We start from the raw sequence: 22,954 nt of genomic DNA, 5'->3' as shown, positions 1-22,954 counted from the left end.
TGATCATCAGCGTGTTATTGAGATAAAGAGGTCATGCACTGGACTCTTGTACATCTATATGCAATAGAGGATTCAGGACTAAGTATTCTAGGTACTGATTTCAGTCCAGGACACTGAAAGTCATATTTCATAATCCCAAATGTTTCTTCTAAGTCAAAATTTTAAAGCCTTTTTTCCCCCCTATGTTAAGTACAAAGTGTTTTGTTTCTATAGCATTTCCCATCACAGTTGAACTCCTATATTAGTGCTTGCCCTATAAATTATTTCTTCCTTGAAAATGAGTTACAACAAAATGAGTTAGTTAGCAGGGCTTTTCTTCTCGATGGAATTTACCCATGAAACAGTCAGAAAACCAGTAAGTCAACAGTCCTGAGACACTAGCAATCCTTACTTATTTTCATTCCTCACTGTAGGATGTATTCAGTTTCCAAAGCCTTTCAGTGGATTATCTTGATCACAAGGTTAATTATACCTGTGAGATTTTTTTTCTTCTGAAAAATTTTGACTTGAGGCAAAACTCTGGCTACTGTGGTAATGACTTACTGAGAGTCTCGTAAACAATAGTATAATCACTTTCTTATAGTCATGGCAACAGTGTTTAAGCAATGAGCTTACTGAACATAATGTGCACTGTCTCCACTGAATAGTATTATTGCAGCACTGAAGTGTATGCTGCTCATTTTCAGAAGACTCAGAGACATAAATTATTCAGCAAAACAACACTGCTCCAGAAAGCATCTTTGAAATCATTGCATTCTGTGCTAGCCAAAGAAGGACGTTCATTGGTGCTGATGGCTGTGTTTAGTTACTGCACAACAGTGGAGTCTTTGGTCCAGGCTTGCTCCCACAGAGTTTAAGGGTGTCTGTCTCAAACCACTTGAGGACTGTGCTACCTGTTGGCAGTGTCAGCTTCCCCTGGTAATGTTTGCTGCTGGGGAGGGCAGAATGGATCAGAAAGTTGCATCCTGCACATATCCATGGTGTGAGAGGTGCAGGAGGAAGAATTTGGTTTAACAAACAGGAGGTTTACTCAATCCCTTCCTAGTCCCAGAGGATCACCTGGATGCCTACTCAGTAGGTTGGGGAGGCACCTTGGAGAATGGGCGACTTCACAGGAAGCTTCAGAATTGAACCTCAAGACAAGACGCTGTCCCTGATTTTCCTGTTTATTTTGTTTTTCTATCTCTCTGATTCAAATATCTAGACCTGAGGGAAAGACCTTGTTGGCAACTGTTGTTCTGGGATGAGTCATTCCACCAGATTTTAGAAATACCACCTCAGTGACAGTTGGCAAAAATGCTGCATGGGCTGTTCAGTTTATGTTTTTCACTTTGGAAAATCAGACCATTTATTTAGGTTCTGTTGCTTTAGAAACCATCTCCAGACACTCCAGGTTTTTCCTTTCCTTTCCTTGCCTTGCCTTGCCTTGCCTTGCCTTGCCTTGCCTTGCCTTGCCTTGCCTTCCCCTTCCCCTTCCCCTTCCCCTTCCCCTTCCCCTTCCCCTTCCCCTTCCCCTTCCCTTCCCCTTCCCCTTCCCCTTCCCTTCCCCTTCCCTTCCTTTCCCCTTCCCTTCCCTTCCCTTCCCCTTCCCTTCCCCTTCCCTTCCTTTCCCCTTCCCTTCCCCTTCCCTTCCCTTCCCTTCCCTTCCCTTCCCTTCCCTTCCCTTCCCTTCCCTTCCCTTCCCTTCCCTTCCCTTCCCTTCCCTTCCCTTCCCTTCCCTTCCCTTCCCTTCCCTTCCCTTCCCTTCCCTTCCCTTCCCTTCCCTTCCCTTCCCTTCCCTTCCCTTCCCTTCCCTTCCCTTCCCTTCCCTTCCCTTCCCTTCCCTTCCCTTCCCTTCCTCTTTCCTTCCTCTCACTGTTTTTCTCCTTTATTTGCCCTTTTCCTCATTGCTATGGTATCTCAACATCTGCAATTACAGTCTTGATTATGATCCGATTTGCCCCTCCTAAAACTGCCTATGGAAAATAGTGTGGACGTGGCACTGTAGAACATCAGCCTAATGTAGGATCAGGCTTTTTATTTCTGATCATTATGCTAGTTTATAGTCAATTATTTTGTTTTCCAAAGAAATGCATTCTCTCTGCTTCTCTGAAAGCTTTTGGTTCGACATCTTTCTAGCCTAGATAGGCTTGGTGCTCAACACGCTGCTTACCTCCATGGCCCAGTTCCCGGAAACACTTATGCGCGTGCTTAATTGTGCACACATGGGTAATCAGACTGAAATCAAGATGTGTCGAATTAAGCAAGTCAAGAAATATTTGCAGGGTTTGGTCTTTGTTCAACAAACAGGCCTCAGCCTGGCTGAAGTCCACGACATGCTACAAAAAGAATCGAAATTCAGAAGTAAGTAGTGTATTAATTATCAATTGAGTTATTTCCTTAAACCAGTTAATTCTGTACTTTTAAAAACTTCTAAAAACTCAATTTTTCCTGCAAATCCAGTTGGCCTTCCTTTCGCACTCATTTTTCCTCCTCACGGCTCAATTCCCAACAGACCTGAGCTGCCAGCCACATGATCCCCTTTTATAATGATTTGAGTTCTGACGGTTCTTTTTTCCTACCAACTCTGTGTATTACCATAATGGTTCCTAGGACATATTTTGGCCAGCTTTTAGGGAGAGTGTCACAGTGTTTCATTTTTAAGTGCAGTATTAAATATAATCCTTATAATTACAGCACTGCCACTTGGACCACTGTAGTTCAGACTATGTCAATATGTCGTCAAAAAGCTCCCTTTTTCAGGAGCTGGAACTCAGTCATGTTGATTGAATTGAAATTTGGTGGCCAGCAGCTGCAAACACACTCTGACCCCATTCCCCCCTCCTCCCCCACCCTGCCCCATCTCCCTGCTTTTTTTCCCCCTCTTTCCTACAAAATCTTACTGCTTTTCATCAAAGTCATAGTTTAGAAAATAGAGCTAATGGCTAATTCCAGGCTCATTTATTCTGAGCCATCCCTTTGGGTAAGTCTAGACTGTCCTTTGAGGGGTGCCCTGAGGCAGCCTGAAGGCACAATCTGCTGTCTGTGGGTGGATGGTGAATCTGAGTACAGCTCAGGTGCAGTGTGAAGACGATCCCCAAATTAGGCATGACCCTCCTTCATGGAGGAGCTCCTAGGATGTCCTCAGTGCCACTCTCAGCCGCTGAGGAAGCTGTAGATGTGCCTGGGCTGAAGTCTATGAGGCTCCTGTGTGAGCAGGCCTGGGAGCACCACAGCCCTCTCCCCTCTCGTCCTTTTGGTCAATCCCATACAGACCTCGCTATTCATCCAGGCAAGGACATTGGGATGAGGGCAATTGCCAGCAGCAGTTTATACTGCAAGTTTAACACACAACTTTTTCAGCCCTAAGGGACTGGCAGAAAGAAAACAACTTTGAACTGGGGGAAAAATAACTGTATCCAGTAGTTCTATAGCATGATCCTGTCATTTTTGGTACTTAGAAGCTAAAACAAACCCCCAGCATTCATAACACAAGATATCCAGGTTTTAAAGGTGCCACTTGGAAATACACAGTAACTACTTTTCATAAGGCCCTTTAGTCCATGTGTTTACAGGTGGACCAGAATAGCTCTGCAGAAGTTAATCCAGTCCCTTGAGTAAACAGCATGTACTTCTAAAACTTTCTATATAAACCAACCGTATGTAAGGCCTTTGACATGCATTTTACCACAAACAATACATCTGAGGGACCCTGCTAGAGCTAGGATGGCTAGTGAGGTTGATAACCCCCTTGCTAGTGTACTGAATGTGTGTTCAATCTGCCATGCCTCTGAAGGATACAGAGGAACAGCCTTTGGATGATGGGTGTGCCAAAAGGGCTATTTACTGCAACACTTTATTATGTGGTTCTTGCAGCCCTCTCCCAGGACGTGCTGTCTGTGCCTGGGTCCCCCAGGCTGCCATCAAAGCAAGGCTCTTTGACACAGGTCAGAAGAACTCCTCACCCCGGCCTTGCACTGAAGTCACACTCACCCCCTTCCCCTGGTAAAGTTCTTCTCTGCTGTCCCCTCCTCCACTTCCTAAAGCTATAAGCCATGCCTCCTCCTCCACATTCACCCCCTCTCACCTGGGTTATTGCCCTCCCATCTCTCCTTTCATGCTTCTGACACTGCTGCTTCGTAATGTTGTTTTTCTAGTTTGGAAAGGCCAGAGGGCCAGGCTGAGACCTGCTGAACACATGTTTTCCACATGTTCTCCTCATCTTCCCTCATACTGCTTTTCTAGCTGTCTTCAGCTTTTTGCTGCGACGGGCCATCTAACAACCATGAGCGTATTCTCCTCTCCTCTCCTCTCCTCTCCTCTCCTCTCCTCTCCTCTCCTCTCCTCTCCTCTCCTCTCCTCTCCTCTCCTCTCCTCTCCTCTCCTCCTCTCCTCTCCTCTCCTCTCCTCTCCTCTCCTCTCCTCTCCTCTCCTCTCCTCTCCTCTCCTCTCCTCTCCTCTCCTCTCCTCTCCTCTCCTCTCCTCTCCTCTCCTCTCCTCTCCTCTCCTCTCCTCTCCTCTCCTCTCCTCTCCTCTCCTCCCTCCTCTCCTCTCCTCTCCTCTCCTCTCCTCTCCTCCTCCTCTCCTCTCCTCTCCTCTCCTCTCCTCTCCTCTCCTCTCCTCTCCTCTCCTCTCCTCTCCTCTCCTCTCCTCTCCTCTCCTCTCCTCTCCTTTCCTCCTAGTTTTATAAAGGATGAGCTCAAAGTTCCTGTGTCATTGTCATAAGAGACTTAGAGCAAAAACTTCTGTGAGTTGACAAGGCACTTGTAGGTTCTTTGGCCCTTCACCACAGGCCATGAGCACTCACAGAGTGGGCATACAGCTGTGAGTGCTTGGGCTCCAGTTCAGAAAAATACTAGAAGAATATGTGTGACATTAAACATATGATTAAGTACTTTTCTGTTTGAGTGCTGCTTCACTGAAGTGGACTCCATTCTGGAGGAGGCATCTTTATTGGTCTGATTCAGAAAATACTTAAGAGTATACCAAAGTTTTCAGAATAATTCATCCACTATCTTGTATTTTTAGCAACTCTTAAATAGGGCTGGGTGGTACATGCAAGGCTGAAAATGTGGAGTTTCTCCTGGTCACCTTTTACATTTTCACTCTGAAGCTGTGTGAAACATAAACACATTTTGGTAGTGCTACTGCCTATTTGCCACTCGAATGTTCAATAACAAGTGTTGCATACCCAGGTGCAGATTATTTAAAGAAACTGCAATTAAATTAAGAGCAATCATATCTTAGAAAGGAAATCTTAGTACAGATTTTGCATTATTTCTGTGACTGTGTTTGATAGGGAATTGGACTCTTTGACTTTTAGATTCTTCTCCTGCATCCCAATGATCAGTCTGGAAACAGTTAGGAGTCCAAATCTTTTTGACTTAAAATATGTGGGCATTAAATCTTCTCTATACTGAACTGAAACCAAAGAGAACTGGACTTCTAATTGTATCTTTGAATCTCAGCCTAAAATCTCTGGAAACTTTTGGAACATTTATCCCAGGGAGATTTTATCTGAGTCAAGAATACAGACTGAAGCCATGGCTGAAAAAAAATGCTGACATGTGACATCAGTGCATCAGTCAATGAGTCATCCATCAGTGCCAGAGGACAAAGTATTCTTTGTATTTACCTAAGAAGTAGTTACCTATTTACTTTCTGAAATTATGCTTGTAGTACTAACTTGACATTTTGGTTTGCTGTACTGTGAAAACACTATTTTAAATGCCTTGTATAAAGACAGACTTTCTTATTTCTTCAACAGTTAGAAATACTAGAGAACAAATGTAAAAGGCCCATTTCCTTCCATGCTTGTATGTGTGGTCTAGGAAAAATCCTGAATTGTGCTAGTAAGAGACAGTCCAGTTTTCTTGCCAGTCATGTAAGTGTTGGACCTTTAGAGAAGGCTGAGTTATTATCATTACCTTCTGATCTGTCACTGTTTCTGCTTTCCCTCTCTTTTGGTTTTTCATTCTATAGATATATTACTGAAAATGAATTCTAAAAATTAAAGGCAATAATTTATTGAAAAGAGCTTTACCTATAAAGGACTCTAGGCATACCACACACAGGCAGGTCCCAGCTGGGAAATCCAGTCTGAAGGCTGAAACTCTCTCTCAGACTCACTGTTTCTCACGGTCCTTGCAGGGTGGTGGGATGCCTGGACTTCCCAGCACACATGGCAACCATCCATCTCAGGGTGGTGTCAAGAGGCCAGTGCTAGGAGCTGAAAGCAGAAGAGGAGCTGAAGGGCAAAGGAAGAGAGTGAAATTTTGCTGTCAGTGCTCAAGTGTCTAGCTCTGTACAATCCTATGACATGTAAGCAAAGGAAGCTTGAAAAAAGTACCTTGGGACTAGGAAAGCAAATTGATGCAGAGCAGGATAGCCATTCTTTCAAGAAGCAGTAAAATTATTTCTTGTCATTTTCCAAGGAAAAAACCCAAGTGATCTAATCTGACTGACTCCACTCTAGCCGTGAAACAGGAGCCAGTGACCAGATCTACTGTTTTATGAGGCATATTACAAGACAATTGCAAATTTAAAACTTGTGCTTTTCCGTTTCTTGATATGCTTTGTCTTCTCAGAACAGGTTTTCTTGCACAGCACTCAATCCCTCTTTAGCCATCATCTTTTCCTGCCTTACAAACCACTCTGTGTGCACTTTGAAGGTTGTGTGGGCACCAACTTAACGTGAGTGCTTTCTAGGGGAGGCCAGAGCCATTGCCTCACACAGGGGCAATGAGCTAAATTTTAGCACCTAGCTTCTTCTGAAATGGTCAGTAAAGGTACAATGTTACAGGAGCAATGGATTTGAGAGCAAAACAAAGCTACTTACAGCCAGAGACATTTAAACCCTGTATGAGCAACTCTGCTGGTCTTTTGCAACCATCTCTTATCTAATCTAATCTAACCTAACACATTAGTATCTTTACTGCATTTATTAACCTTTTATCAAGGAATGGCAGGAAGGAGATGGGGGCCTTGGTAAAAGCATGAGGTAGAGAGGCATGAGACATAATATTGAGCAAAGGTTAGAAGAGCTATACAAGCTCTTTTATTAGGCAATGAGCATTGCAAACAGCAGACCTTCTTGTCCTTCTTCCATCCCACTGACTTTGAGGTGGTGAGGACCTGGTGGCAGAGACTTAATGTGGATGACTGAGGCACTCTTGCACAGAAATGGATTGTTCAAAAATTTCCTGTGACTTGGAGAGTTTCTCCAGCAAAATTCAAATGTAAGGCCATAAGTACCTCTTATCACCATTCAGAAACAATATTAAGGAGACCATTTTCCTGAATAGATCCTGTAGTTTCAGATTTCATTTGGTTTCCTTGATGGGAATGAGCTACTGTGAGTGTTTATTTTCAGTTAGTTTTACTGGTGGCACTGCTCAGTAAGGCATGGTTAGGACGGTCCAGTTAATCAGTCCTCCTCCTTCTTTCATTTTTTTGTCTGTTCTTGCATCACAGAAACATTTCCAGAAATTCCCTTTACATAACAGTTACTGAGGCAAAGGGCTGTCTAGTTATGCTGCAGCAGAAATTCAGAGTCCCAAAATGGATAAGGTTGAAAGGGACCACAGTGTGCCATCTGATCCAAGCCCACTGCTCAAGCAGAACTGTCCTAGATGCAGGATTGTGTATCCTATGGCACAGGGTTGCATCCAAATGGTTCTTGAGTATTTCTAGTGAGAGACTCCACAACCTCTCTGGGCTACCTGTTCCAGTGAGAAACTCAACTGGTAAGAAAGACACCCTTCAAGAAGTAATTCCCAAACCAAGCAGGACAGGGAGACACCCAGCGGTGTTTATGAGGGCCTATTAAGGCCCTTAGGTTTAGGCAGGATGGGCTGCTTAGCAGGAGACACAGTGAGTGCCTTTCCCACTCACAGCAGGCAGAAGAATGTCTGCTTATTCATGAAAACTGTCCTGAAAAAGAGAAAGCAGAATTAAGCTGTAGTGTTTGGCTCTTACTGGAACACTGACAGCTTGCACTGGTGATGATGCCCACTGGTGTCTCTAAAGGCTGTCAGCCAGCAGAAGACAGCACACTGGTGTGGGAGGGATGGGTGGTGCAGGCATGCAAACCAGGGCAACTGTACCTGGGGCTGCTGTGGCTAAGGGACATTTCTGCCTGGGCAGGGATGAACCAGAATGTAGGATGGTGATATGAAGGGCTTCACATTTGCTTTCCCAGTGTGGGCTAAGTGATTCCTTGGCTTGAAAGGAGTAGTAGGCAGATGGTTGAGAACTTCAACCCCATCTGTCTATGAAGGGAAGGAGTATCTAGTGTTGCAGAATGAAAAGGTCTGATCTACTGACAGACAATAGCTTTACACGCAGAAAGCACCTGAGCAGCTGGGTACAAAGCAGAAAATGGACAGGTAGACCCTTGGCTAGGGCAGGACCCTTCAGTTTTATACCCAGTCTCATTACTTTCTTCTGATTAACATCAGTGAGAGAAAAAAGAGAATCTGTACCAACAGCAACAAGGCTGTAATTTCACCTCTGATTAATAAGCCATCTGATCTTTGCTTTACTGGTGTCACTGGAAACCAATCTGATCTCCTCCAGCTGAGGCTGCCCCATGGGGCTAACATCCTGACACATCTGCAGCCATCACCAGTGGCACATGAGGGAGTGACAGAGGGAATGCCACCTTCATCTTAAGGCTCCTCAGCCTGTTGAAGGGAATCTTAGCACAGCTGAGGCAAACTAGAGCAAAGCTCTAGAGTGCTTTTCTGGTTCTGAGACTGCTGTGGCAGTGCATCACAGAGTCCCAGGAGGAAGCGTTGTTGTTGTGTCTCAGCAGGAACCACTGGGGTTGTACTAGTGAGCCTGTCCATACAGAAGACAAGTATTCATGTTGCCACTGAAGAAAAAAGGACTGGCTCCAACCTTAAAGTGGAATGCTATGTTCTTAGGATAAGAAAAAATCAAATTAAAATCATTTTCATAGAAGAACTCAGTTTGGGTTGACTGGCTTTTTTCAGGTCATCAGTACATAATCATAGGGTAACTTCTTTTTTTATGCCCTAGTTCATGTTAACACACAGAGACTTGCATGCTAACCAATGTTTTCACCACCACCAAATTCTAGAGGTCAGAGACCTCTAGAATTAAACTTACAAGCCATCATAGTGTGGGTGGACAAACCACCTCTTTCAGGGTAGTAGCTGGGAGACTCATTTCCTCTGTGGATGAGCCACAAAAATGGACGAGTAACACACACTGACCAGCACATTTTGGCCTGTACTGTGCAGATGTAACCCAGCAGCCAGGGTGAAGCAATCTTAAAATGACATGGAACATATCATCATTAGGACCTCATCACACTGTGGGTATCAAATGAAGTGCTTCTCTTGCCAATGAGAGTTCAGCTCAGTGTCAGTGTCAAGATTTGTGTTAGTTGCAACAAATCCTGCCTGAGCTATGTGTATGCCAATTGTGTAGAAAACTCACTCTTTCTTAAGCTATCCACATTAAAATGTCTTTAATGTAAGTTTGAACAAATTATTCTGGCTGAGGGGATGGTTCAGAACACTAACTTAGATTGAAACACATGTAACTGAAGTGCTGTTAGTCCACCAGAATCCTTATTTGCACCATTCAACCCAAAAGAAGGATGAATTCTCCCAGACTGGACCAAGCCAAACTGCAGAGCTCTGTACAAGGGACTGTGTGCCAGTGAAGAGAGACTAGTGGGCAGGGACTGACACCCTCAGGTCACTTCTCCTGCAGAGGTTCACACCTTCACACAGGCTTACTCCAAGGCCAGGCACACTGAAAGCATTGGGGCTACCTCAGCCTACATCTGAGCTTGAATACTGGGAGTATTATTTCCATTTTGAACTTTTTCCAAATAAATAATTTTTTTAAATGTTATGAAAATAGTTAAATAATTTTGTAAAGCCTGAAGAACATTCTTTTGCATCAGGACTTACTTGAATTGAAAATGGCTGTTTGGGGGCCAATTTACTTTAAAAATTACTATGTCCACAAGGAGTCGGCCTATGGTATTTCCAGCCTACAAAGCTTTTTTTACTTTAACGAGGCCTAAAAGCTAAACAGAAAAAATCTCAGTCCAAAGAAATTCCAATATTACCTATGCCAGAAAAACTATATCCATTCTTGAGTTTACACTGCTGAGGTTTAGTGGCAGAGAACTGCCCATATGCTTATCCGTGCTGTCACACATACCCTCAAATTATCCAAAAAACCAGGGTAGCTTTTCTTGAGCAGGTTCTTCCTGTGTCTACAGGGGAGTATAAAGTCTGTGGACATACCTGTCAATCTTTTATAAACTACAGATCCTCTAAAAGTTTTCCAATACATATGAAGTTTCATTTACAGCTAATTTAAGCCTCATGGCAATTGACTTGCTTTTCTTACTTAGCTTTCACAGACCCTTCAGAAGTAGTCCTCAGACCCTCATGGGTCTTCAGACCACAGCTTGAAAACCACTAGCTCTTAGTTTAAATAAGATATTTTGGGGCCTTTTGGGACTAATTCTCTATAGCCTTGCAGCTTGTGAGGTCTTATATACCTATGCAAAGTGTGAGTAAAATGCTACCAGATGAGGATAGTGTTGTTCAGTGCTGGTGTTGGCTTTTATTTGGACAGGTGTGAAGGATGCCAGTGCAAAGCAGTGACAGATCAGGACCCCTGCACCAGTAGCTGCTCCCTCCTCCATGAAGATCTTGAGCAGCACTACTCACAGCAGAGCTGAGGAACAATTCTATTTGCAGAACCATCATTCTGCTGTTATTCCCTGAAAGCCAGGCACTGGCTTGGCACAACAATAGTCATGGCAAGGATCAGGCCATTACACACCTTGGAGTGGCAGGTGGTTCTCTCGGGCTAAGGGACTCTCCTCAGGGTTAGACTCTTACTTTGTACTGCTGTTTGCACCCCTGTCCAGTCTCAGTGTGCTTACTCTTCTGGTGTTTCATGTCTTGAACATGAAGCAATAATCTTTTCATTTAAGCAAAGTACAGAGGGAAGTGCTAAGTGTTTCAGTGCCTTTTCTTTCCTTTGATCTCATGGAAAGCTCCATGCACAGGGTTACATGATCTCCATCACTATCTCCTTTCATGCCCAATAATTAGCACAGGTCCATGGGCTGGGTGCAATGCTATCCTTCCCTGTGCTATGAAGGGAGAGTAGAAGGGGTTGGAGCGATTGTTTGCTGTGTTGATGACTGTGGTGTTGCCATGGAAAAGCTGGAGACTTCAGGGGAGTTTGTGTTTTGTTGGGCAGGGAGCCAGCCTGCTCTGACTTATTACAACTGAGTGAGTGAGCCATGCAGAACTTTATCCCTCTGTAGCAATTCCAAGGTAGAAAGAAAAAGAAAAGGACAGGACTGCTCTAATAAGGAGGAGTGCAGTGCACTTTGCTAAGGCAGATTGCATGAGAAATACACAGATGCAGGAAAAAATCCTTTGCTAGTTTCCACCTTTTTTTTTTTCTTTTTGGCAGAATGTGTCCACTCTCTTCTAAGGACTGAATTTAGAGCAGTGCAATAATAAAATCTCAAGTAATTCTCCTGGAAGTGAACAGAGCCATTTAATTGGCTGTATCTGTACAGAAAGGAGCATTTGGAGTTCTGCTGAGTCCAAGTCCATTAAAGTCTTTGATCTGTTCCAGAAACAAAAGTGGAAGCAGACTATACTGTTTTCATTACCTATTCTGAATGAAGTGCAAAAAGTAAATACACAATGTAAACAGGGAAAAAAATTAATCAAAGCCTAGGTCCAGCAAAAGGCTATCTTCATACTGAGTTTCCCATACTCTGAGTAGTGCCATTATTCCCTGGAGGTGGAATTAAAAGCAGTGTGTGCTTCTTACAAATCACTTTCTATGGGCAGATCTCAAAGCAGTTTACAAAACCCGCCAGTTCCATTACTCCCACATTAGAGAATGAATAACTGGGGCTACAGGGCTCATCCATGAGAGCAGACCCTGCCTGAATCCCTGGTTAGCCACTGCCTTCTCACCACGCTCCCTCTGAGTGTACAGAAACAAGGTGTGGGATGTCAGGGTTATTCCAAAGCATTAAAACACCTCTGCATAGTATAATCTGTTGTAACTGACTATTCTCTACAACTCTGGCTCCATGTCAAGTTCTTGTGTTTAATTGAGATAGAGGCAACTTCCTCTTCCTGAAATGTATTTGAGAAGGTGGGAAAGAACAGGATTTTGTTATTGATTCTTCTTGCTTTCAGGACTTCCGGCGGTTTCAAAAAAATCCATTTTTATACGAAAGAATTGTTGCAAGGTAATTTTCTGATTTTCTTTCTTTGAATTAGAATTTCCTACCTGTCTGTTCAGTGGTACAATTGATGGAGCTAGGTGTCCTATTTTAACATACACTTCTCAGGATAGGTGCTCTAAATGTTCATCATAACTTGTCATCCAGCAAAGCTGTGATTTCTAAAAGAACAGAAGAAAGCAAAATTCCTTCTTATAGGCCAGGGAACACACAGAGGAATCTTGACTCTTCATGAATCAGTGACAAACTTCTGGAGCCTGCAGCCCTCCTGTGATCATAGTCAGAAGGTGAATCCTGCAAAACCTCTCACCATGTGAGACTTCCGATAACTCCAGCCAAGAGCATCACCACCTGTTTACTTCCAAAGGTAGAAAACTGCCTGGGTACCATCACAGTCTCTGATGTTAGACTGACTTACAGTGTTCTATGATTGAGTTGTAAGCTTCAGCTGAGAAGCTGGGAACAGATCTTGCCAACATGGGTAGTGAGAGAAACTTCTTTGGGTTTCACTGTGAACTAGGTAAGGTCTAAAGGTTAGTTATTACCACAGGATCCACCCACGGTTTGGTAGTGAAGTCATTGCTTCTTTTCTGTATCTCATTGCATTTATCAAGATTTGTCTTTGGAGATGATTGTCTGGTTACTTGGTGGCTGTGATATCTCAAGAAGTTACAACACAAAGCAGATTAACGTTGTGTTTCAAATACAGCAGAACAAATGAGCTAGTCTAAATAATATGGCTTGATGAAGATGTGACAGTTTATACTAGCAGAGGACTTAGCCAGGGAGATGAGAGGTTGCTGCTTTAAAACTAAATGCCTGCTCAAAAGAATTGCTTTTTATCCTGCTTTTTTTTCTTACTTGTTTCTGTGACATTGCTGGTTCAGTATGGAAATTTCTGTCCTCCCCACAGAGTTGTAGTAGCTACACATTCAGGGACACTCCAGATTAATGACATCTGCAACATCTTAATCTTTCCTCAGAGCATGCTGTGCTCGGGATGCAGTGTGTGAGAAAGACCAAAAGTGAGGGATGCGAGAAATGTAGTCACACAGGAAACTGAAACTGCACTGTCATTCATTCCTGTAGTACAAAAACCCCTTTCTGTAACCTCAGTTTCCTGATTCTTGTGTGGATGGGGCCAGATTTGCCACTGGTGCAAACTGGTGCAGCACTACTGACATCAGCTGACAGCACACTGGTTTACTCCAGGAGATAACTTGTTCCAAGTCTGTTCTGCAACAAAACCAAGAGGACAACAGATGTGGATGAATCCAGAAGCAGTGAGGTCTTATGAAATGAAGGGATTGTTTTTAATAATTGGTGAGTGTGAAGGCTGGGCTTCTTAACGACACTTGAACCCAGTTCTACCAATGTTTTTCCAAAGAAAAAGCTACTGCTGAGTGCTAAGCAAAAGTCCACAAAGTTGTTTATCATATTCAGGGAGTCATCCTTAAACTGAACCATGTCTTGAAAATGAATGTTTTTTGTATGCTGCTCCATCTGAGGAGCTACTGAAGATCCCTTCCTTAAGGCTCCTAATGTTTCTCAACTTCTTCTCCATTAGCCAGAGAGGAGTTGGCTGATATAAACTGCGGCAGCAATTTTCTGAGGTCATGCATGCTGTGGTGTCAGAGAAATCTGGAAAGTCAGCTTCCAGAGTTCCTGTTTTATTTTCCTCCCCTGAGCCAAAAATGTTCTTAATACTGTTGAGCGAGACCCAGCTACAGCAGGTCTTGCTATGTTAGTTTATAACATTTTCAGGCCCCCAGATATGGGTGTCAATGGTGCTTATGTTCTTCTATAAGTATCAGGGAAGTTAAACTGGCAGAACTGGGGTGAGGTGGGAAGAAAAGGGAAGGAAACCTCTGCACACTCCTTCCTCTGGCCCCAGGGGATTTGTTCTGTTTGCATTGGGCTTGTCTGAGCCTCAGGGCAGTGGGCAGAGAGGAAGTTGGAGTGAAGCTGTAAGCTCACTTCAAGCCTAACTGCATCCTTATCCTGATGCCTCTTTTTATTAGGCAGTGGTGTATAAAACTTCCCTGTATGTAGTAAAGTACCCTCCACTGGGCTTAGTGGTTCATTCTTGCTAAAGCCATAACTTTTACCAGCTATCAGCATTTCAGGCTAGCCAAACGAGAAGGAAAGGCCATGGTTCAGCAGAGACTAATTAGAGTGACTAATCAAGGGTGCTGGCAATTGTGTGGACGGCCTGGTAAAAAGAGGGATGAGGAGACACCCATGCTCCCCAGCCTCCTGCTAACAGAGCCTTGCTGCTTCTCATGGCCACTACAAACTTAGGCAAGGGCTGTGAATTCCTATGGTGTTTCTTTACCTCTGTCTCAGCCAGGTGGAAGCTCTGTGGAGGCAGAATAGCTCATGCTACACATCAACACAGCTGGAAGAGGGCACCTTCCTTCTACTGTACCTCTCATCAAGCTGACCAAGGCAGATTTTTGGCCTACTGGATAATACCTAAATCACTCTAATGGGGAGGAGATAGCAAAGATAAGCTTGTGAAGTGAATATTATGAAGTTTGTGGATGCCTGGGAACTTCCTTATGCTGTTTGGAAGTGCTACTTCTTAGAGGTTGACCCATATGTAAACCAAAGCTCTTTGGATCCTGCCAAATTCTTCACTCAGGGTATTGCAGAGACTGCTGAATTCAGGGATAATAACAGCAGTCCTGCATTTCTTTATGCCATTTTAAAATAGGCCATCAATCCAAAAGCATAATCTAAAACTTAATCTAGGAAGTATTCTGAGCTGTGGTGAAAGCTCAGGTTGGTTAGGATAGCTGACAGCCACACTCGTTGACCCCAAATGGGTCACTTTGTGTTGAGGGCTGAGTGCAGCAGCTGGCTGAGGGGGAAGGGGCAGGAGATGCTGCCACATGTCACAGAGTGCAAGTACACGGCACACACAGCTATATGAGATGGGAGGGGAGACGGGAAGGGGGAAAATCAGACCACTACAGCACCCTGGCTTCCCTGGCAAAATTGTAGAGGACTTAAAAGGAGTAACAGACTAGGTGGAAGCAGCATTGAAAATAATTGCATTCTGCTGCTTTGGTTATAATGTGTCACTTGTTCATAACTCCATCGTGACTCAAGTGCCCTGCAGAAGTCTGGACATGTGACAGCTAATAAATTCATTTATTGCGAGGGCTGTTTGTTTCAAATTCAGAACTGAAAGTTCATCTGCAGGTGCAGCAGGGCTGTGCAGAGAAGCAAACGCAGATTTACAGCTGTTGTGGCTTTCTCCACTCAGCTACAACAAATCATTTTGTTCAGGAAAGAGGCTCTGCTGTTGGCCAACCAAGACGTGGTCGGAAATTTGAAACGCTGCTATGTTAGTTTAAATGAAAACATTACTGGACATGTTAGAGTGGGCATTTTTTAACATTTAGTGAAATCTGTCATAAATCAAAGACTGACTGAAACTGATCAGAATGTGCCTTGTTTTCCACTGTCATTTGCTATCTTCTTCCCTTGCCACTCTGAGGGTGAATCAAGATCAGGATTTTAAAGTGTTCAGCTCCAAGGGCCAGTTATTACTTCCTCCTGTGATCCTGTTTGATTTTCTGAAAATGAGTCAGTCATTTTTTGCTAGAATTTGGTGCAGGCTGAGCCTTTTCTCTGAGCTCCTCTCTGCAAGACAAAAAAACATATTGCTTCACAGGCAGAGCAAGTCTGCACAATAGAACACTTCCTTACAACTGGGCTCTGCCAAGTCTGCTCTTAGCCCTGCAAGGAGTCATGTTACTCCTCAGCAAGGTCATACAGGCCTAAAATAATCACTGATGTTTATCTTTCCCAGAGGATATTAAGCACCCCCAAACACCACCTCAAGAACATCTATTAAAAAAAAAAAAAAGATGAAAGGATTAAAAATAATTTGCACCTCAGCTATCAGTAGAAAAGCATTATGACTTTGCCTTTTCCCATTAATATTTTGTGACCTCACATCTGAAGTGCTGAATTACACCAATAGTGGAGGAGGATCAGCTTTGCTGTTTTTCATTGATATTGTATCTCCCTATTTACTTTGAAGCAGGCTGTGTACTTTTCTCATCATTTTATTGCTGTACCTTGACTGTGTGCTGTTTTTACACTACCTTTGCCATAGTGAGAACTTGAGGATGGCTTAGCTAGGGGACTGAGGCAATGTTACAGTCTGGATGCTTTCCTGAAGGTGCACTAGCTGAATGCTTCATGGGTCTAGATCTTTGCAACAGCCTTGAAAAGGAGAAAAATCATGTCAGCCTGTTTCCACAGGCAGAGAAGGAGGAGGCTTGGGAGGAGTGTGAACTGGCAGCTGAACTCTGCTCTCTGCCCAGCACTGGTGGCTGTCACACCTCAGCTCCATCTCCTCGCCACTGCCTTGTGTGCTCCCGAGGGGTCCGGAGCAGCTCCAGATGAGCAGAGAGGCTGCAGGATGGGCTGGTGATGAAGAAAGGAAGGGTGAGCAGGCCATTCCTTGAGTCAGGCTTCAAGAGAAGAAGCAGGGACTGCTGGATACACAGGATCTAAGCCTGTATCACTGAGGCTCCCAAATCACAGGGATTTTATCCCAATCAAGGGTGTCCAGCACTGCTGTTAATGATTTGCAGTGCAGGAAAACAAATTACACAAATTCCTTGCAGGCCACATTCCCCTGCCTTTAATGTCTATATCTCTGAACACCCATTTACTTCAGTCTTCCCTTCCACACTGTGTGTTTGGCACATCCTCTCATGCCTACATCCCCAAATTCACAAGCCTCCTCTGGCTGACTGGGGAGCGAGAGACATTTCCTCGCCACAGTGGTGTTCGTGGGAAGATGTGTGCTCAGGGGGGTGCAAAAAGCTTCAGGCAAGTTCTTTGTGTTTTGACAGACTTTGCTGAAGGATTTTGCTCTGACTTGAGCCAGACATGGTACTGGCAGATGCTGTGCAAGCTTCCCACGCAGCACTGGCAGTGCCTCTCGGATCTGACCCGCGACCACCGCCCCTCCCTGACCCCCTTCCCTCTCCCCTCTCAGCCCAGGCCAGCGTTTATCTTGAGCAGAGAGAGCTCTCCCTGCCAGATTGCGTGGTGGTTCTCTGATGTGAACAGATGGGACTAGGGGGGCAGGCTACATCTGTTCCCTGAATTCTTCCACCTTCGCAATTGTTTGTAAATGGGTGAGAGCTCTGGGAGGCTGGGAAACTATGGGTTTGGGCTCAAAATATTCTTTTCCTGTAATGTGCCCAAAAGTGAACCTATGCTGTGTAATTAAGTTTGACACTGACGAGGAAAACACCTGCTGGTGTGAGCAGCTTGCCTCTCTACACACAGAAGCACAGATTCTTCCCAGGACTAGTGCTAACGCCTCCTTCAGTCCAGTTTGGAAAGGCCCAAGTGAAGAAGCATGCCTCAGGATACCATTCCACAGCTTCACAGCATCAGGGTGTCTTTTTTTGAGATTCAGCATAGATCTAATTCCTGTTTCAATATCTCATAATGTTTATGTAACTGATTTTCAGAAGACCTCAGCTCTCATTTCTTTGCAAGTACTAGTCACAGACAGATGTAAATAGCAAAAGAAGGCTGAATCCTTTGTGGAAAATGGGCCATAAACTCTTACCTTTCAGATTTCTACATCCTTTAAGCGTTTTCAGGTTGTTGTCATCTATGTTTGCTTCTCCTGCTTATTTCTTGCCAGATTCTCCATACAGTGCATGAGTTATCCCCATAAATCATGCTGTCTTGCCTCCTGGACACAATTACTTCTGTCCATCCTGTTCTTGCCAGGGAATGAACCGCCCCCTTCTCTCTCACCCTGTCTTCTGTCCCACACAGCATCACCTTATGGGCCACCCAAAGCCTTAAGGGCTGGAGCCACACATGCTGAGCCCTAGCAAACCCACCAACACCAGCTCTGAGCAGGGCAGCACTGTTGGCTTGCTGAGAATGCCCTCCCAGACACCTGACATCACAGGGACTCGGCCACTTGACCACTACTGTGTGTCCATGCTCAGTCCCCCTGTGCCTGTCTCCTCCTGGCACAGCAATGCCAGTGGAAGCCCGTGTTCCATGTGTTGGGCTGACACACCTGCTGACTCCCACCCTCTGGTTGGTGATGCTGTGATGTAGGACAGAGTTCTCAGGAGGACAGAGATACCTACTTCCTGTAAAAGTGTGAAATGAGAGCATGGTTATCACTGAGGCTCTGGCTGTGCACGTCTATGGCACGCATCTGCTCTTCCTCTATACTCTCATCTGCACTTGGACTCCTCCTTGCTGAATTGTGTGTGAGCCAAGTCAGTATTTTCCACAGCCAACAAGTTGTCATTTTTGTACGCTAATTAAACATCAGTTTCTTACACTTTCTAACTGCAGGTTTCTTTCCATTTGCAATATTCTGCTATTTCCATTGTTTCTTGATTTTTCTCCAGTTCTGTTGGCAGTTGGTGATTTAATTCCTAAACTGTTTATTTCTTCTTTCAGATTATTAGTAAGCACTAAAAAAAATTCCACTTTAATACACTGATTCATGCATTGCCTCACAGGGCAAAACTCATTACATTTACATGTGAATTAGCCTTTGGTTATGAACCTTCAGCCAGTCTTCAAACCACATCACAGTGGCCCTATTCTGGCATACTGAATTATTCCTCTTTTAAGATTTTATCCATTGGTAATAGTGTGTGTTTTAAAATAAAAGGAAACACTAATTTTAAATCTATGCTGCCTATTATTTGGGTTTCCTTTTCCCTCTGGATGTTTAGCAAATTATTATGTCTTGATATAGTTTTCATTATTTTTCTGTGAAGAGCGGCTAGATGTAAAAGATTACAATTACTACAATCACTCCAGGATCAAAAAGCACTACTATGCTTGCTTTTCTTTGGTCTTTCACTTCCTTCCCACCAAGCAGGGCAATCAGCTCTGCAGTGGAGCCCAGTGTTTGGGGATTCAGAACAACTGCCTTTCATTCAAAGGCATAGTGTTCCTGGCTTAACACTCTCCATGAGAACTGTGTTCTCTATCTCTCTCAGGAAAACAGGAGTATCCGTATTTTGATCTTTCTGGTGATGCAAATTCCACTTTTGGCCCCATGAGAATAATTACTTACTCTTCATGTCAGAGTTAACCATTACGTTCATTCCTGAAGGGGGCTGAGGTGCAGAGGAAGGCAAGGTTATATTCTGGAGTGAAATGCGTTCACAAAGTTTCAAGAGTATCTCCAAAAACACTATTTCTAGTCAGTATCAACAACCTTTCACTGAGCTCCTTGCTGTTACACACGACCAGATTGGACAGGAGTCACTTTTGGGAAGTGTAGTGAGAAATGTCCTCCCAGGTATGACACACGTTGTTTATTTCTGTAGAGAACTCCTATAAACCTTTACAAAATGCCCAGGACTGCTAGAAGCAATGATCAAGCATGATTTTGTCTTTTTATTAGGAAACAAACTATGGACCCATAATTTACACAGCTGTGGCCAAATTTTCACTGGCTTTAGGCAAATCTGGCTAAAAACTGGCTGGTGACAGTGTTTTTATGTTGTCCAAACAGTCCAATAAGAAACATACGATTATATAAATGACATTTTAGGTATAATGTTGGGGTTTTTAGCACAGAAATAGTCTATATCTGAGCTGGATGCAAAACATGCTTTGTTGATGGTTACAGGCTTGGTTTTCCCTGTAGTTAGGGGGAGACTGTAGGGTTTGAACAGTGAAATGGTCATCCCTTCTTGTTCCTTAATAAGGCAGATGCTTGTACCTATCATAAGACCTTGCAGAAGCTTTGGCTTTAATAAGGAAATCCTATTTTACATACATCTATTGAGTTCTCCAGTGCCCTCCTCCAAAACAAATTTTTGACATCTACAGCAGAACTGATATTTCTGGACCCTGTTGTGTCCATGAAGTAAAATAAGAACACCTTGGGTACTATTTGATCTATAAACATTGAAAATAGGTCAGAAAAATTATACCTTAAAAAGGGTTTACTCTTTTCCACAGAATGAAACCAAAAATGTTTAGAGTAAATGACTCCTCCACAAGCTCTACAAATAGGTGAAATATGGCCTGCCTGTTAGTCTTTGCCACAGGAGGAGAAAGATAAACATGACCATTTAAGACAGAGGTGAAAGCTTTCAGAGTACTTCTATAATATGTCAAACAAGCCCTGGAGGCAGCCTTGAGGGCTCCCTGTGGCTCAGCAAGCCACCAGGTGTGGCCAGACAAGCTGTGTGCCATCCCAAGGGTCAGGAGGTGGTCGTGGGGCACAACACAGAGCTCCTGGCACTACAAAGAGTGGGGCCAGCATCCAAGCACAGCCTGGAAGCACAGCCTGGAAGCCACCAGTCTGAACTGCTGTTGGCCAAAGGGAGAGGAGGCACCTGCAGGGACTGATTTGCCTGGTGCAAGGATACAGATCTGCCTTTTTCTGCTGCCACATGGCATGTCTTGCACTTGGGATTTATCCTTGGTCTCAGGATTTGAACTCCCTCACGTCCCAGTGGCACCTCTGTAAGGACACCAAAGATTTCATAAATAGAGGTCTCCAGTGCAGCTCTTGCTGTAGATGCCTATGATAGTCAGCAGTGATGGTTTGATAAAAAGAATTTGATCCCTATTGAATTTAATGCACAGAGCCAAAATTGAAGAAGAGGTACTTCTTGATATACAAAAGAAGAGTTTATTTAGAGCCTTTTGAACATGTCAGTGTTCTTTCCTTCCTTGCCAGGCTTTTAATGGTACGAGAAAAGTATCACACTAGCAGCATTGCAAGCTTTATGATTTTGTCATGAGACAGTGTTTTCTATTTTGCTTAAAACCCCAGCTTCTTGAAACAATGGATTATGTGAGAATCTCTCAATTCTGTTTGAAAAGCAAAGAAAATTTCTAGTGCTTTTTTTGTCAGAAAAATGATTGAAACATGACCCCAAATATCTACTAAGAAATCCAAAAGCATGTTTGGAATTGATTACATTTTATATGTGCATGGTTTGAAGTCAATTGTGTGATTTTTCTTTTGGAGAGAGACTGACTCATGATTTCTGAATGCTTGGGGAGTGGTGCTATTACACTGGGGATACCACTGGTGTTTCAAATCTGTTGAATTATTTCTGACACAAAATGCTTTAGCTACTTAAAGAAAATAAATGATTTTATTTGGTAAGATGTATAGGACAGATCCTACTTTAAAAAATATATAGAACATGCTTTTGTTTTGTTTTTGCTGAGCAGCAAAAACATTGAGCAGATCCCATGCAAATCCCTAAAGGTGAATCGTATGCCTTTTGGTATGCACAGAGAATATCTGAGTTCACCACAACACAGGCTTGACCAAAAGGTCCAATCCTGTGTATATTCAGTTCCTTTAGGGATACTGAGCTCGTGGGACTTGTGTGCTTCCTAAAAAGCCTCCTCTGCCGCTTTCAGAGTTAGAGCAGCTCATAAAGACTGTGTAAATGCTCCTTTTGGGCAGCATAATTCACTGTCTGGGCCAGGCTGCAGTGCTGCCTGGGGAAGCAGCTTTGGTGTGAATTGCCACGATAGGATGCACTGGCTCACGTGTCCGTAGCTGAGTTCTAACCCAGGCTGTGAGCCAAGACTTTCCCCTGGACCCCTGCCCCTAAACATCTGTGGCCAGCCCAGAGGAGGCTCTGTGAGCACAGTTTGTGTGGGACATGGGCAGAGCAGAGCTCGTTGTGGTGGGTCAGGAGCTAGAAAGAAAAGACGGGTGCCATGGAGGGCAGTAGTAGCTATTCTTTGTTCGGGCATCATTTTTCACATTCTGGGTTTGAACAAAGACAGATGATAGCAATAGGAGACATGGCTAATGAACCTGCTCCCTCTGGGAGCCCTGTAACACACAGTGTCAGCACCTGGTAGATGATGCCATTCACTGTGATGCCAGTGTTTGTCCAGAGCACATGGTAGATCTGGCATTGCTGCCCTGCATGCAAGCACTGCTAAAATATCTTCTGGCTTTTCTTTATTGTAAAAATATTGCATATTTTTACTAGAGCAAATTTCCTTCAGAATTACCTATATAACAGAATTAAAGACTATTTTTCTTGCTGAGGGCTTCACAGGCCTTTCAGATTTTTTTGATGAGCTATGCATTTGCAAAAACACATCCTGAATGCTTGCCAGCAATAAGGTGAAAAATCACACACAGGCTTTAGCTGTTCCAAAGGCCTAATGTTCTTTCCCACAATGTAATTGAAAGACACTGCCTGAGTCCATGAGCCAAACTACATCCCTGATTACTTATTTGATGGGGTTGTGTATAGGGTCCCATAATTAAATGCCAAGACCAGTGCTTGGTATAAAATTCATTGCACTGTTGGAACGATTATATCTAGGGATATAATTAGGGGGAGTTTGAACTATGTTTTCCAGTCTCACTCCCTTCTTTGTGTACTTTTTTGTTATTCCTTTTTAGCTTTTTTGTTTTGGATCAAAATTATCAGAAGTTACTCAGAACCACAAATTAGGAGCAAGATTGCATAATGCAAGATTGTGAGATTTGGGATGTTTAAATTTTGCTGTGTTGCTAACAGTTGCTGGTTGCTTAGCACACAGCAGAAGCAGATCTGCTGAGATCTGCAGGAAATGAGTGCCTGAAGAAGTATTAGATGGATGAGGGTCCCAGCATGGTGCAAGGTACCTTTTCCTCTGCCACAGGAGGATCAGATGAGAGGTGTGAAAGGGGCC

At 43.7% G+C, this 22,954-nt stretch overlaps 1 protein-coding gene across 1 annotated transcript in view; it reads left to right on the top strand.

Annotated features, from left to right (window-relative positions):
- Window positions 1-22,954, top strand: part of MAML2 (mastermind like transcriptional coactivator 2) — a 205,390-nt gene that overhangs the window by 10,459 nt on the left and 171,977 nt on the right. The gene's annotated exons all lie outside the window — the stretch shown is intronic.

The sequence above is a fragment of the Erithacus rubecula genome (assembly GCF_903797595.1).
Source record: "Erithacus rubecula genome assembly, chromosome: 1".
NCBI classification, from domain to species: domain Eukaryota; kingdom Metazoa; phylum Chordata; class Aves; order Passeriformes; family Muscicapidae; genus Erithacus; species Erithacus rubecula.
This window is presented reverse-complemented; position numbering and strand designations above follow the sequence as displayed.